The 12,045-nt window shown below is 46.2% G+C and overlaps 1 long non-coding RNA gene across 2 annotated transcripts; it reads right to left on the minus strand.

Annotated features, from left to right (window-relative positions):
• Positions 1 to 971: 971 nt before the first annotated feature.
• On the minus strand, positions 972 to 11,635 carry LOC138819962 (uncharacterized). 2 transcript variants are annotated; one of them, XR_011369710.1, is made up of 6 exons: positions 11,553 to 11,635; positions 10,917 to 11,141; positions 6,055 to 7,122; positions 5,513 to 5,628; positions 2,517 to 2,670; positions 972 to 1,066 (listed from the first exon to the last, which is right to left on the minus strand). It is a non-coding gene; the product is annotated as an uncharacterized lncRNA (long non-coding RNA). The 2 variants fall into 2 exon arrangements; XR_011369709.1 differs by lacking the exons at positions 10,917 to 11,141; positions 11,553 to 11,635 and having other exon boundaries at positions 6,055 to 7,402.
• Positions 11,636 to 12,045: the final 410 nt, after the last annotated feature.

Here is a 12,045-nt window from a genome sequence, read left to right on the forward strand (position 1 = left end):
TCTCTAATTAACCACCAGAAATCCAGAGCGGTGCTATGGCTCAAGTTGTAGACCCATTTACCTTGAGCTGAAGAGCTCAGGGACAGTGCTCAGACCCAGACATCAAGCCCCATGACCAAAAATAAATACTAATCAAATAAATAATCAAATAAATAAAGCACAAAAAGGAGAATAATAGAGTGACAAAGAGGAGAGACAGAGAAAATGACAGGGTTAGAGACTGACTCAAGACCAGATGGAGAGGGAGAGGAAATGGAAGCAGGAGGTGAGGGGAAGAAGGGAAGGGGAAGTGCAGTAGGAGATGGTATGTGGTGGAAGAAGAGGATGGAAGAGAGATGGTAAAGCAAGAAACAATGGGAAAAGGGAAGAGATGAAAGAGAAGGAGAAGGAACAGAAAGACGAGAAAAAAAGCACTGATAGCCAGCCCAGTACCAGCACATACTCAGAAAAACACACAAAAAGGAAAAAGGAAAAGAAAGAACACTGAGACATTATGAAAATCAACAATATTTCCATCCCCACCCAGCCTCTTCACTGAACACTGCTCCTTAAGGACTTCGGGATTCCTTAGCTTCCTCCGCAAATCTCTCCTTCTGTATCACTGCCATCTCTGTCTATCAGCAAGCTGCCCATCCTTTGCCCAATGTGGCCTACATTGCTTCCCTCACCAGAAACCCATCTCATTCTTTGATCTGAGCTCTTCTCCTCAAATACCCCTGAGCTGGGCCATTGATTTGACGAGAGCTGTAGCCCATCTCCTCGTGAATTCCTCCTCAGTTGGCTTTGCTAGCTCAGCCTCCTGACCCCAGTGCACACATAGCAAAGACCAGGTGTGCCCAACTCCTCCCCATCACACCCTTGTCTCCCAAGGGTAGCATCAGCCCTCAGCAGTACCTCTGTGTGGAAAGTCTGATGCCTGTGGATGAATCAGCAAAATAATCCTGGGGCAAAGGGTCATATTCAGTCTTACCAAATTTCTCTATGTCCTAGGAAGGGTCCATCCACAGGTACCATTGTAACTCCATGGTTTCTCAGGTGTCTTGCTTCCTTCCAAGGCTTCTCTCCTCTAGTTGAATGGAAGAAAAAATGTTTTATTTTGTATACTTTGTAATGTCAGACATCACCTTTGCAAGTTTAGAGTGTTCTAATATTTGAAACTCAGTTTTCTCCCCACTGTGGTTCCATGAGGACAAAAATCATGCCCTACTAGTCTTCCATGAGACCTATAGGCTTCCCCTGGGAACTGCCAGGGGAAAGGAAGCACCATGCCCAAAGCCTGGTGCTCTGGGAAGGGGGTGTCAGCTGAGGGCCTCTCTGGGGACTCACAGGATCTCTACTAAGATCAGACACCTCTCAGGGCTGACCCCCTAGCACTGTGAAAATGTAATTCTCTACCTGTCCATTCTCCACTTGCAGCCCAAACCAACACCCTTTCCTTCCCCAAACATTTGTAAGTTGTCCCTCACACAAGTACACAAATTCCTTTGTAAAAACAAAGAAACCAACTGAAGGCTGAAGGCTCATGTGTGTAACCCTAATTATTTCACATGCTGACACTGAGAAGATTTCAGATAAAGCCAGCTTGGGCAGACTCCATGTCCAACGCAGTAGAAATATCAGACCTAGAGGTGTGACTCCACTGGGAGAATACTAGAGAGAAACATGCCCATGGCCAAGAGAGAGAAACTGAGGGAGGGAGAGAGAGGGATGGAGAAAGAGAACTCAAATGAACAGAGAGAATAACAGAGAAAAATACATACATACACACATACATAAAGACAGAGAAACAGATTCAGGAGAAAGGAGCTCGTTAGAAGGAATGGAAAATGGAGAAAAAATGATTAGAAGGAGGAGAGTAGGGGAAGTCAAGGAATGTGGGCATAAGAGAGATGACAGACAGTAGAAGGAGGCTGCAAGGAAAGGACACAGAGGGAAAGGAGACAGAAAGAGAAAAGAACAAACTTCAAGCCTTACTTCCAGCACACTCCCAAATGCATACACATGATAAACTAAAAGAAAGACAATAAAAAGTATGGAAAAATAATGGACATAACAGTACTTCCCTCCCCACCCACCCTTCACTGAAAACTGATTGGTGAGGAGTTCTGGATTCCTTACATTCCTGCTCTCAGCTCTCCTGCAGCATCAGTATCAACCCTGTCTTGCACCAGGTACCCATTATTTGGCCTATTTTGGCCCTTATTTTTTCTCTCACCAGAAACCCATCTCATTCTTTTCGAAGAGTTCTGTTCCACAAATACCCCTGAGCATTTCCACTGATCCACCAGGAACCCCAACCCTCCTTCTTGATGTTAATCTCATCAGTCTGCTCTGCAGTCTCAGCCTCCTGACCCAGTGTACACATATAAAACACCAAGTGTGTCCAACCCCTCCCCATCACACACTTGTCACCCAAAGGCAGCATCACTCCTCAGCACTGCCTCTGTGTGCAAATCTAATGCCCTGGCTGACCTAATACAAATATCCTAGTAGTGAAGGCTCATATTCAATCTTACTGAATTTCTGTTCTTGTGGGAAGCCAGCCATCCTACGCAGGGTCCATCCACAGGTGTGATCTATCCACAACCCCAGTCCATCCAGCCCCATCCATCCACATGCACAGTAGATCACCATGCTTCCTCAGTTGAACTGTTCCTTGACCACCTCTACCTGAAAGGAAGGGAATGTATTTTAATTCAAACACTCGGTCATTCCAAAATTGAACTCTTGATTTCAGAATGTTCAAATATTAAAACTTGGCTAAGTTAGATCTTTGGTTCTGTAAGGGGAAGAACTGGGCTCTGAATTCCTCTATGTGGCTTAGTCTTTAACTGGGAACTGCCAGGGGAAAGGAAGAACCATGCCCAAAGCCTGCTGTTTTGGGAAATGGGGAGTCATCTGTGGGCCTCTCTGGGGACTCATAGAATCTCTACTAAGACTCTAACACCTTTCAATGCACTTGTACAGTGCACAAGTTAACCTTCCTTGTCCATTTACACCAACCCACCATCCTCTTCCTCCCAAAACGATTTGTAAGGTAACCCTCACACAGTGGTTCCTCAGAAAAGTACACAAATCCCTTTCATATGAGAGAACGAAACCTTTGCCGTACCAGACTAACAAAGCCCAATGCATTCTCTGATGCTGTAGGCTCTTGCCTGTGATCTTACCTATCCCACAAATTGCCACCTAGAAGACTGCATTTACAGCAAGTCTGGGAAAATTAAGTAGAGAAATGCAAACCTGGAAGTGTGACTCAAGCAGTGAATCAGACATGACCATGAAAACTGAAAGAGAAAGAAAAAAAGGGAGAAAGACAGAGAGGGAGAAGGGGAGAGATAAGGAACACCAGAGAGCAGGAAGAGAAGGTGAGGGAATGAGAAGAGGGCATGAGAAGAGGGAATGAGAATGAGGGCATGAGAAGAATAAGAAGAGGGACAGGGGAAATAGAGTAGGAGTAGTTATGGGGGGCATAAAAACAAGGTTAAGAGAGAGGGCAGAAGGGGGAAGGTGAGAAAAGTGGAGAGAGTACAGAGAAGGAAAGGAAACAGAGCATAAGAAAAAAGCATGGATGTACCAGCACACACTCACAAACACATATACACAACAAACAAAACTGAAAAAATAAAAGAAAATGGATTGAGAAATCATGGAAATCAATGGTAATTCTCTCCCACCCCACTTCTTCACTGAAGAATGGTCCATGTGGAATTCAGGATTCCTCAGCTCCTGTCATTTCTCCTTTACATTTAGTGTCCACCCTGTCATTTCTCATGTACCCATCTTTTCCCTCTTGTGGCACTCATTGAATTTTTCACCAGAATCCCATTTTGTTCTTTCATGGGAGATCTGCTCTCCCCAAAGAGCCCTGAGCAGTACCACTGATCCACCAGGAGCCCCAGCCCTCCTCTTGCTGCTAAACTCATTAGTCTCCTCTGCAGGTTCAGCCTCCTGACCTATTGTACACATAGAAAAGGCCAGATTTTCCCAACTCCTCCCCATCAAACACTTGTTACCCAAAGGCAACATCAGTCCTCAGCACTGCCTCTGTGTGCAATTCTAAATGCCCTAGGTGAACCAATACAAATATTGTAGTGTGAAGGCTCATATTCAATCTTAACAATTTTTTTTCTTGTGGGAAGGCAGTCATCCCATGCAGGGTCCATCCATGGGTGTGGTCCATCCACAACCAAAGTCCATCCAGGCTATGTCCTTCCATAGGCCCCAGTTTATCTCTATAATTCCTCAGGTCTCCTGTTCCTTGATCACCTCTAGCTGAAAAGAGGGGAGTATGTTTTAATCACTTTGTGATTCCAAAAAAGTCATCCTTCCCTGTCCATTTACACCAACCCATCACTGCCTTCCTTCCACAACCATTTGTAAGGTGAACCATACACAGTTGTCCCTCACATAAATACACAAATACCCTTTCAAAATAGAGAAACCAACCTTTGCCACACCAGATTAACAAAGTCAATTGCATTCCCTGATGCTGTAGGCTCTTGTCTGTAATCCTACCTATCTCCCAAGTTGACAACTTGAAGACTGCATTTACAGCAAGGCTGGGAAGATACCATCTTCAAGTAACTAGAGAAATGCAAGCCTGGAAGCGTGACTCAAACAGAAGAGAACCAGACATATCCATGAAAACTGAGAGAAGAAAGAGAAAGACAGAGAAGGAGAAAGGGAAAGAGGGAGAGATGTGTAGAGAGAGAAGGAGTGAGGGAGGGGGAGGGAAAGAGAGTGAGACAGATTTAAGAGCAGGAAGAGAGGGAGAGGAAATGGTAGAGGGTAGGAGAACAAGTAGAGGGACAGGAGAAGTAGAATAGGAGTAGGTATGGGAGGAATGAAAACAAGGGAAGGGAGATGGCGGGGCAAGGCAGGGGGAAGGTGAGAAAAGTGGAGAGAGGACAGAGAAGGGAAAGGAAACAGCATAAGAATAAAAGCACTGAGATGTAGCAGCACACACTCACAAACACATACACACAACAAACATACAAAAGGAAAAAATTAAAGCCATCTTACAAATCAACAGTAATTCCTTCCCACCCACCTTCTTCACTGAAGAACGGCCCATGTGGAATTCAGGATTCCTCAGCTCCCTTCTTAACCTGCCTCCTGTCACTTCTCCTTTACATTTAGTGTCCACCCAGTCATTTACCCTGTACGCATCTTTTCCCTCATGGAGCCCTTATTTGGTCTCTCACCAGAATCCCATTTTGCTATTTCAGGGGAGATATGCACTCGAATAGCCCTGAGCTGGACCACTGATCCAACAGGAGCTCCCGTCCACCTCCTGCTGAAAATCTCATCAGTTTTCTCTACAGGCTCAGCCTCCTCACATCAGTGCACACATAGCAAAAGCCAGGTGTGCCCAAATCCTCTCTATCACACACTTGTCACCCAAGGGCAGACAGCAGGAGCTTGCACCAAACCTTCTCTGTGGAAATCTCATGGCCCTGGCTAAACCAATACAAATAACCCAGTGCTGGAAGGACATATCCAATCTTACCGAATTTTCCCTCACGTCCAGATGCAGTCATCTCAGGCAGGGTCCATCCACAGGCACCACTATATCTTCATACTTCCTTAGGTCTCTTGCTCATTCACAGGTTTCTCCACCTCTTGCTGACAAGGAGGAAAAGTATTTAATTCATACATTTTTGTCATTCAGAATGGGCTCTGGATGTTCAGAATGTTCTCAGACTTGAAACTCTGTTCTCCTAGCAAGATGATTCGCTAAGGAAAAAAATTGGGCTCTGGTATTCTTCCATGAGGCCTAAAGACCTCAAATAAGAACTGATCAAAGCCTGGTGTTCTGGAGAAGGGGGTGTCAGTGGGAGGACTCTGCGGATGCATAGGTTCTCTACAAAACCTCTGACTTCTCTCTGTGCTGACATACTTGCACCATGCACGTTTTTTTCTCCCTGTCCATTCTGCCCCAAAATCCATCAACCCTTTCCTTCCCCTACCATTTTCAAGCTGTCTCTTACACCTTGATGGACAGCCCTCAGATAAGTACCTAAATCCCTTTTCTCAATCAGAGAAACAAACCTGTGCAACACCAGGTTAACGAGGTCAGAAGCATTGCTGCTGATGGTGGATCATGCCTGTAATCATAGTTCTCCCAGAAGCTGATGCTCAGAAGATCACAGTTAAAGCCATCCTGGGCATACTCCATTTTCAATTAAGAAGAAAAATGTTGGCTTGGACTCAAGTGACTCAAGTGGTAGAGCACCAGCTATGAACATGCAAACTCAAAGAGAAAGATATAGAGGGGTAGGAGAGAAAAAGATTTGAGGCAGAGGAAGAGAGAGGAAACAGAACAAGAGAAGAGGGAAAGGGGAAGAAGAGGAGAAGATGAATGACCTGGAGGGAAGTTAGCTGGAAAAGGGGAGAGAGACAGGCAATGGAAAGAAAAAAGAGACAGCAAAGGAGACAGAGAAAGAGAAAATCACTGAGTTCAAGTGCCAGTACCAGCACACACTCACAAACACATGCATACAACAAACAAAAAGAAAGTAAATAAAACAAAAGGACTGAGACAAGATGGAAATCAACATTACTTCCCTGCCCACCCTCCTCTTCACTGAAGATGGTTCCATCCAGAGTACAAGAGTCCTTAGCTTCCTCCTCTCAGCTCTCCTTCAGCATCAATGTCAACACTGTCTATCACCAAGATGCCTGCTATATGACCACTCTGGCCTCACTGCTTCTCTCACCAGAAACCCATCTCATTCTTTGAGAAGAGTTCTGTTCCCTAAATACCCCTGAGCGGCACCACTGGTCTACAAGGAGCCACAGCCTTCCTTCTGCAAATCTCATCATTATGCAGTGCAGGCTCAGCCCTCTGAGTCCAGTCCCCTCATAGCAAAGGCCTGCTGTGCCCAAGTCCTCCCCATCCCACATTGTCACCCAAGGGCAGCATGGGCCCTCAGCACTGACTCTCTGTGCAAATATAGTGCCCTGGCTGAACCAAAACAAACATCACAGTGATGAAGGCTCACATCCACTCTCACCGGATTTCTGTTCATGTGGGAAGGCAGTCAGCTCAGACAGGGTCCATCAACAGGCACCATTATATAGGCATGCTTTCTCAGGTCTCCTGTTCCTTCACCACCTCTAGGTGAAAGGAAGGGAATTTATTTTAATTCATTCACTTTGTGATTCCTAAAATGGAGATGTGACATTTAGAATAGTTGAATATTTGTGCTGGGAAGGTGGCTCAGTGGTAGAACGCTTGCCTTGCATGCATGAGGCCCTGGGTTCGATTCCTCAGCAAAAAGAAAAAAGCCGGAAGTGGTGCTGTGGCTCAAGTGGTGGAGCACTAGCCTTGAGCTGAAGAGCTGAGAGAAAGTGCCTAGGCCTGAGTTCAGGCCCCACGACCGGACCCCCCCCACAAAAAAAGAATAGTTGAATATTTGAACATCAGCTCCCCCAGCATGCCAGTTTCCTCAGCAGAAAAATTAGGGTCTACTCTTCCATGAGGCCTAGACACTTCCCCTTGGAACTGCCAGGGGAAAGGAAGCATCATGCCCACAACCTTGTGCTCTGGGGAAGCGGGTGTCAGCTGGGGGCCTCTCAGGAGACTCCCAGAATCTCTACCAAAATAGAACATTCAGCGCTGACCCTTTGTGCAGTGCACATGTCCCTTCCTCCCTGTCCATTTGCACACTATGCCACCACCCCCTTCCTTCCACAACCATTTGTAAGGTGTCCCTCGCACAGCTGTCCCTTACATAAGTACACAAATCCCTTTCATAATAACTGAGAAAACAACCTCTGCTACACCAAACTAACAAAGTCTAATGTGTTTGCCTGATGCTGGAGGCTTTTGCCTGTAATCCTAGCTATCCCACAAGTTCACCTGTAAGATTACAGATACAGCAATTCTAGGAAATTCCATCTTCAATTAACTAGAGAAATGAAAGCCGGGAGGTATGACTCAAGTGGTAGAGAACCAGCTATGACCATACAAACTGAAAGAGAGAAAGAGAGAGACAGAGAGAGGAGAGACAGAGAAACAAACATTGTCAGAGACTGATTCAAGAGCAGGAAGAGAGGGAGACCGAATGGAACAGGAAGATTTCAGGAGGAGGAAATAGGAAGAGAAGAGGAGAGGGAAGAATGAAAGGGGAAGAATACGAGGAATGTAAGAGGGAGAAAGAAAAGTAGGGAAGGTAGATGGAATGGGGTGGAGAGCTGAGAAGGGGAAGATAAGGAGAGAGAGTAAAGGAGACAGAGAGAAAAGCACTGAGTTCAAGTCCCAGAGCCAGTACAGGTGCACAGACACAAACACACAACAAACAAACATGGAGAGAAAAGAAAAAGCATTGAGAAATCAAGGAAATTCACAGTACTTCCCTCCCCACCCACCCTCTTCACTAAACACTGGTCCATGTGGAGTTCAGGATTCCTCAGTTCCTTTCCTGGCCATCCTCCTCTGAGTTGTAATACAGCATCAGTGTCAGTCCTGTCTTTCAATAAGGTGCCCATCCTTTACCCTCTTTTGGCCCTCCTTGGGCTGTCCTTTGGCCCCTCCTTTTGGCCCACCAGAATCCCATCTCATTCTTTGAGGGGAGATTTGCTTCCCAAATGGCCCTGAGCTGAATCTGATTTACCAGGAGCTCCAGCTCACTTCCTTCCACAAATGTCATGTGTGCTCTGCAGGTTCAGCCTATTGACTCAGAGCACAAATAGCAAAGGCCACGTGTGCCCAACTGCTCCCCATCACTCCCTTGTTAACCCCCCCCCCCCCCGGTAGCTGAGCCAACACATATAACGCAGTGGTCGAGGGCCACATCCAATCTTACCGAGTTTCTGCTCATGCTCAGAAACAGTCAGCCCAGCCAAGGTCCACCCACTAGCAAAGCCCACCCAGGCATCCATCCACAGGCACCACTGTATCTCCATACTTTCTCAGGAATCCTGCTCCTTCACAGGTTTCTTCACCTCTACCTTGAAGGAAGGGGTATCATTCTACTTCATATATTTTGCCAGTCTAACAGGAACTCTGGTTGTTCAGACTGTTCTCTTATTTGAAACACAGCTAACCCAACATTCTGGTTCCCCTTAAAGAAAATGGGGGCTCCTGGGGAGGGGGAGAAGTTGCAAATCAAACAACCTGTCTAGGTAATAGGGTCTCTTTGACTGTGAGCAAATAAACAAGTCTGAAATAAGGGATTCTTGGATGATGGTATTATGTTGGGATAATGATGAGGTTTAGATAGAAATCACACCCACAGAAAACTGCATTGAATAGGAGGAAAGTTGGGGCAGAAACCACTGACAGTGTATGGGGTGAATGGAGACAGGTCCCTCTCCATTCCCAGTGAAGATTTGCTCTTATGTTCCAACCCAGCCAGTGTACCTAGTGTGCTCAGGAGTTGTACCCTTTCACCTGAAGACTGCTGAAAGAGAAGCAGAGTCCAGGATGCCTCTTGCCCCTCAGATCCATGGGCTCCTATAGCATCAAGGGTCTCACTTTAAACCTAAATAAATGAACTAGAAAGTAAATAGGCAGACAAGCAACATACATAAAAGGTGAGATGATGACCTGCTGCAGCATTTGGGACAAAAGCATCTTTAGTGTTCAAGGGACAAATGTGAAAGGTTGTTCAATGAAGTGACAATACTCAAGTAAGGGATCGATGTGGAATTAGCCAGCTCAGAAAGTACAGGCAGCTTGAGATCACCTTTCAGCTTATCTTTTAGCATTGGAAAGCCAGTGCAGTGTCCTTTCTTGGGAAGGAATCCCAGCTGGAGAATCCCCTAGCACTTGTCACACAACCTGGCCATGCTGGCCAGAGACTTCTGCAGTGTGAACTTTCTGCATGACTCCTTCTCCTCCTGCAGCTCTTCAAATCCACACCTCTCAGATTTTCCACAACCCAGTTAGAGTCACCCTGAAAGTCTGAGTTTGGTGGTTTTCAATTGTGCTGTTTCAGAGTTCTGCACCACTTTCTCTGGGACAGCTTTACTTTCAATCTGTGGACATTACTTTGGGGCCTTCACACAGCAGCAGATTCTGCGAAATATGGTGACTATCCTGTTAGCCACCCTCCTCCAGCCCTGTCTAATATTCCACCTGGGGGCTGTGGCCTCCCCCTAAGGCTGCCCAGAGGGAAGGGCATTTTCCACTGAGTGTGAATGCTCCATTCTGTCAAGCAGCTAAAAGAATCCTGGCCCAACATTAAGCTGGAACTGTAGCTCTGCAGGGAGTAGAGAGGAAAGACAAGCAGACTGGCACTTCGGGTTTTATTGAGAGGTAACTGATCATCATCATTGTGTAACTGAAATTCTGAGGACAAGCTGAAGGCGTTATGTCCTGCAAAAAAGCTGGCTCTCCTTTGTGGAGGGAGAGTTGTGGTGGGATTGTCCTCAGGAGTTGTGCCAGATGGACTATCCAAAAGCATCAGTTTTGATTCCACAATTCTGGCATTCTCTTTTAAGTTTTCTTGGATGAGCAGGTAGGTGCCCATGGCTTCATTGAATTCTCTGTCCTGGATTGCCTTTTCAATGCCAGCTACATTGTACCCCATGTCACACATGACTCTGACAATGCGATCCAGCTTGCCAGGCAGTGGCTCATCAGGAAGCAGGCCAAATCCCACACCTAGAGCCAGCCATGGGTGTTCCATTATCTCCTCAATAGCAGGCCTCAGATTGAAGTCCACAGTCAGCAGTTTAGAAAGGAGATCTTGTCTCTTTGCAGATAGGTGAAGGGGAACAGTGTACTGGCCTCTAGGACTTGTAACCCTATGTCAGCCATATTACTCCCCTCAAATGGGAACTTTCTCATTGTCATCACATACAATAGCACGCCTAAGTCCCAAATGTCCACCTGGTACCCATCGAACATTTTGTGTAGGAACATTTGTGTAGGTCACCCTGTCACTCAGCCCAAATTCACTGACCTTGACATTGAGATTGGCATCCAATAGGATGTTGTTGGCCTTCAGGTCTAGGTGTGCAATTCCATTCTCATGAAGGTAGTCAACAGCACTCGTGATCTGTTTGAATAGCCTCCTGGCTTCAAACTCTAAAAGGTAGCTGGAGGAGGATTTTTTGATCCACCTCAAGAGATGACCCCGAGTGGCCAGCTCAGTGACAAGGTACACACAGTCTTCATTCTCCATCACCTGGAATAATCAGATGATGTGTGGGTGACGTACAGTTTTCACAAAGGCCACCTCATTTTCTATCTCATGGCTTTCCAGCTCTTTCTTTCAGAGAACTTTGACCACCACTGTGGTGTCTGTGAGGCGGTGATGGGCCAGATTGACATAGCCATAGCAGCCATAGTCGATGATCTCTGTCAAGTTGTACAGTGATCAACTCCTTCTTGGGGGAAGAGCTAAAGGAGACTTTGTTGTACATTACCATCTTTCAGCTGAGATGACAAGTGATCAAGCTTAACTATTACCTAAGATGATCTCAATGAAGTTGCCAACTAATAAATCTTACGAAAAGGTAAACTAACAAGTAAATACAACCCCCAGACTAGTAAATGAAATCCCCAAACCCAAACAAGACAAACACAACCCCCATACCCAAAGAAAGCAACCAAGTAGCTCTGACTTAGTCCAGCGGGTCACCAAGGAAAAGCTCCCAGTGCTGTAACTGACAGAGTTGGAGGGCAATTGCCTCTTATGTATCCTGCTGGGCATACCTCACAATGGCCTGTGACATCAGGAGGAACTGGACCAATCAGAAGTCAGGCCATTGACATCAGTGAGAAAATGGGCCAATCAGAGCCCAGGGCAAACCCACCGGCAGTTATGCACTTGGGCCAGGAGGATCATTGTCAAGGAATTCTGGGCCCATCCACAGATGCTTCTACTGCTACCATGGCAACCATGTGAGGACCACGAGGACATTGGCCAATGGCCCTTGTCCTACTTGGAGACTAGGCATTCTAGGATGGCCACGGTGGGGACATCTCTCAGTGGAGCCTATCCTTGGGCAGAAGTGAAAACACTGCCCTTTTCACTTAACATGGTCTATATCTAATTACAACCTACCCTGAGATTGGAGACTTTGTAA

This window comes from Dipodomys merriami, unplaced genomic scaffold (genome assembly GCF_024711535.1).
Source record: "Dipodomys merriami isolate MVZ:Mamm:240054 unplaced genomic scaffold, mDipMer1.0.p SCAF_839, whole genome shotgun sequence".
In the NCBI taxonomy this organism is placed as follows: domain Eukaryota; kingdom Metazoa; phylum Chordata; class Mammalia; order Rodentia; family Heteromyidae; genus Dipodomys; species Dipodomys merriami.